The sequence below is a fragment of the Tenrec ecaudatus genome, chromosome X (assembly GCF_050624435.1).
Source record: "Tenrec ecaudatus isolate mTenEca1 chromosome X, mTenEca1.hap1, whole genome shotgun sequence".
Lineage (NCBI taxonomy): Eukaryota > Metazoa > Chordata > Mammalia > Afrosoricida > Tenrecidae > Tenrec > Tenrec ecaudatus.
The window spans coordinates 74,762,814-74,767,885 of NC_134548.1; the positions used below are offsets into that span (position 1 = coordinate 74,762,814).

General features: G+C 34.5%; 1 pseudogene; it reads left to right on the forward strand.

Moving 5' to 3' along the window:
* The first annotated feature begins 4,643 nt into the window (after positions 1–4,643).
* LOC142435482 (small nucleolar RNA SNORA40) lies at positions 4,644–4,754 on the forward strand (annotated as a pseudogene).
* The last annotated feature ends 318 nt before the right edge of the window (positions 4,755–5,072 follow it).

Here is a 5,072-nt window from a genome sequence, read left to right on the forward strand (position 1 = left end):
ACAATGCTGCTAAAAGATGGTTCTTTAAAAGGATGAACAAAATCGACAGAGCACTGGCAAACCTAACCAAAGAAAAGATGGAACAAATTTCAATGGCAAGGATGAGGGGTAAAAAAGGGGTCATTACAGCAGACCCTAAAGTAATCAAATGAATAATTACACAGAACTATGAAGGACTGTACTCCAATGAATTCAAAAACTTGGAAGACATGGACAAGTTCTTTGAAAAACAATCCCTCCCTAGACTATGCCTGATGGACGTCAAGAATCTCAACAGACCCATAGCAATAGAAGAAATAGACAAGGTAAACAAAGGATTACCAACAAAAATATCCCCTCGATCAGATGGCTTCATAGGAGAATTCTACCAAGCATTCAGGGAAGAACTGACACCAATACTACACAAATTTTTCCAGAACATAGAAAAAGATGACAAACTCCTGCACTCCTTCTATGAAGCTAGTAAAGCTCGGATACTGAAACTGGGCAAGGATCCCACAAGAATCAAGAACTACAGACCAATATCCCTAATGAATATCGATGCAAAAATCCTTAACAAAATATTGGCCAAGAGAATACAAAAGCATATAAAATAATAATTCATCATGACTAAGTGGGATTCATGCCAGGGATGCAGGGATGGTTCAACATACGAAACTTCAATAGTAACATTTGCCACATTGACATGAAAAAGTATAAGAATCACATGATACTATCAATAGATGTGGAAAAAAACATTTGACAAAATCCAACACCAATTCCTGTTTAAGACACTCAAGAAGATTGGAATGGAAGGAAAACTCAATATTATACAAGCTATATATGAAAAACAAACCTCCAATCTGGTAGTCAATGGAGAAAAGATGAAGACACTCCCACTGAAATTGGAGACCAGACAAGGATGCCCCTTGTCCCCACTCTTATTTAACATCATACTGGAAGTTTTAGCTAACGGCATAAGGCAAAGAAAACACATCAAAGGTGTCTGGGGAAGGAAGAGGTGAAACTATTGTTATTCACGCATGATATGATTTTATATATGTAAAATCCCAAAGGTCCAAAAGGGGAGTACTGGAAGCAATAGAGGAATATGGCAGAATGGCAGGATACATGATCAACAAACAGATCTCTATCGGACTGCTATACACATCGGATAAGACCACCAAAGAAATTATCCAAAAGGTGGTACCCTTCACAATAGCCAAGCACAAATTGAAATATCTAGGGATATACCTGACTAAAATAACAAAACATTCTTATGAGGAAAACTACAGAGCACGATTACAAGAAACCAAGGGTGACCTCAGCAAATGAAAGAATATCCCATGCTCATGGATTGAAAGACAATATAGTAAAGATGTCAGTTCTGCCCAAAGCACTATATAAGTTCAATGAAATCCCGATACAATTACCCTCATCTCTCTTTAAAGAAATGAAAAAACTGATTGCCACCTTCATATGGAGAGGGAAGAAGCCCAGAAAAATTTGGGTTACTTCTAATACCAAAACCAAATTCACTGCCATCGAGTTGATACCAACTAATAGCATGTATATAGGACAGGGTGGAATTGCCCCTTGCAATTTCCAAGACTGTACCTCTTTAGAGAAGTAGAAAGCCCCGTCTTTTTCCCAAGGAGCAGCTCATGATTTCAAACTGCTAACTTTGTATATCACAGCCCAACACATAACCACTACACCACTACAGTGTTCGAGAATATCAAGATAAGGAAAAATACATGGGAAAATTTCAACAAAACAAACAAACTGAATTAAATTGCATAGTAAAAGGACTATACATCATGACCAACTGGAAATTATTTCAGGATTTCAAGGGCAATTCAACAAAGGAAAATAAAGCAATGTAGTATATAACATAGAGCAAAGGAAAAAACATAATCATAGCAGTAGATAAAGAAAATGCATTTGACAAAATCCAACACTAATTCATATTAGAAACGATAAGAAATTGGAGAGGTAATGGAACTTCATCACTATGATAAAGAGACCTTATGAAAAATTTACAACTAACAGCATACACTATGGTGATAGAGATTGAAAGTGTTCATGCTAAGTTTTGTAACAAAACAATACCCGTGGTGTTAACCACTAATAAAAACAGTGTGGAATTTTAAGCAAGGGAAATTAGAAAAGAAAAATAATAAAATATATCTAGATAAGAAAAAGAAAGCTAAACCTATTTCTATTCACAGATGATGTAATTCTGTATATAGAAAATATCACAGAATCTATAGGACAGCTGTACTCATAAGTTAATTCAACATACTAACAGTGCACAAAATCAATTACCATTATGGATAGCAATAATAAAGAACCTTTTTTTATAAAGAATCTTTAAAAGAATTTATGAAAATATTTTAATTTTACAAAAATTTTCAGAAGCGTGCTACTTCATGTAAAGTTTTTGATAAATTTTAGAAATAAGACTTACTGTATATACTTGAGTATAAGCCAACCCAAATATCACCTAAAGCACCTAATTTTACCACAAAACTGCATGAAAATGTGCTGAAAAAATCAACTTATACACGAGTATATATGGTATACACCAAAAACTATGGAATATTTATAATGAAAGTTTTTAAAAGCTATATATTTCAGAGACAACAATTGTGGGATCACAAGAAGGGACAATGTTTAGTTCAGTTGTACATAGAGCCATTATGAATCAAAACTAACTCAATGGCTTCTAAAACCTATAATACATAAATGGAGAGACATCCCATGTACTTGGATTGGAAGACAATGTTGTAAACATGGGACTACACCCACTCCTCACTTATCGACATGCTTAGGTTACAAAGATCAAACTATTGTGTAAAAATTGGTGTTATGCAGAAATGGAAAAGTATTACATCATATCACAAAATGGAAAGTGACTATTTTGTTATACAATTACCAAACAACAGAATCATGGCCCAGTTTTGTTTACATATAACATTCACCATCACAGTCAGTGGCTTTACCGTATCTCAGCATTAATACCAGACATGTCATTAATGCACAAAACAGTCAAAAAGTATAATTTTTACTGTTACCTTAAATATGAAATGTCGGTTTTAAAATATGTGACTATTGTTGGTAGATGCCCTGGAGGGAGTCGGTTCTGACTCATAACAACCTTATGCATAACAGAACAAAACATTTCCTGGTCCGGCGCCATCCTCACAAGCTTGACCCTTTGATGCAGCCACTGTGTCAATCCAGTTTGTTGAGGGGCTTTCCCTCCTTCACTGCCCCTCACTTTACCAAGTATGATGTCTTTTTCCAGGGATTGATCTCTCTTGAGTCCAAAGTTTGTAAAATAAAGTTTTGCCATCCTTTCCTCTATAAAATACTTGGTCCATACTTCAAAGACAGAACAATTTGTACTCTAAGTAGTCCATGGTACTTTAAATCTTCTTCTCCCGCACCATAATTCCAATTTATCTCTTCATCTTCAGCCTTCCTTATTCAATGTCCAACTTTCACATGCATATGAGGCAATTAAAAATACCATGAATGGTTTCGGTCAGGCCCACCTTAGATTTTAAAGTACCATCCTGGCTTTTCCATACTCTAAAGAGATCTTGTGCAGCAAATTTACCTATGGAATTTGTCTTGTGATCTCTTGATTGCTGTTCCCATGCCCATTGATTGTGGATCCAAGCAAGACAAAATCTGTGAAAACCTCAACTATTTCTTGAATTATCATGTTACCTATTGATAAAGTTGTAAGGATTTGGATTTTCTTTACATTGAATAGTAATTCAAACTGAAGACTGCAATACTTTATCTTAATTAGCAAATATTTTAAGTCCTCTTCACATTCAGCAAGCATGGTTGTGTCATCTACATATCACAGGTTGTTAATACGCCTTTCTCTAATTCTGATGCCGCATTCTTTTTCATATATTCCAGCTTCTCTTATTATTTGCTCAGTATAAAGGGTAAATAAGTATGGTGAGAGGACACAACCCTGATGCACACCTTTCCTGATATTAAACCTTGCAATATGCCCTTATTCTGTTCGTAGAACTGCCTCTTGATCCATGTACAAGTTATGTTGGAGCACAATAGAGAATTCTGGAATTCCCATTCTGCTCAATGTTATCGGTAGTTTGTTATGAAACACACAGTGAAATATACTGGCATACTCAATAAAACACAACATCTTTCTGGTATTCTCTAATATCAGCCAAAATCCATCTGACATATCTTCTTCTAAATCTGGTTTGAACCAATGGCAACTCTCTGTCATTATTCCCTAAAGTGATCTACAGATTCAAGACAATTTTTTTTATTGAAACAGCCTTTTTGCAGCAATGGAATACTAAGTGTCAGAGAACTATAATTCAAAGTATTATTGAAAAAGAGGAACAAAGTAGAACTCGTATATAACCAGATTTGAAATTTTGCTACTAAATAAAATTTTTTAAACAATAATTGAAAAAGTTAAAATAATTGAAACAGTATTCCAATTGTGGTGAAGTTAAATTTTACCTATGTATATCTCTGTTAATTGTTAAGTATCTTAAAGTCAATTCTGACTCATAGTGATCCTATGTACAACAAAACATGACACTGCCAAGTCCCGCAACATAAATTAATAACCAGAACTTTGAGTGTACAAAACATGAATCTACTGCACTTGTGTTTGTGTTTGTTTAATTAGTGGACAAACACTCAAAGACAGGTGCAAGAATAAATCCTCTTTTGCAACCCAAAACTCATTGTGCAATATAAAAAGGGACATGTCAAAAAATATTAATTTAAAAAACTGGCAAGATTTAAAAAGTAAAATAGAACACATAAAAATCATCACACTAGGCACGAGTGCACTGAAATGGTGTACTATTGGCAATTTTGAATCAGAAAGTCTTGAACCAATCAAGAGCAATGAGGTTGTGCTCATTGTCTAAAAGGACATTTCAATTTCTGTCTTGTAGTGCAATACAGTTTATGACAGCATCGCAACTTTATGAATTCAAGGATATACGATCAATACAGTTATCATTCAAATTTATGCAACAGACACCAAATCTAGTGATAAAGAAGTTGAAGAATTCTACCAA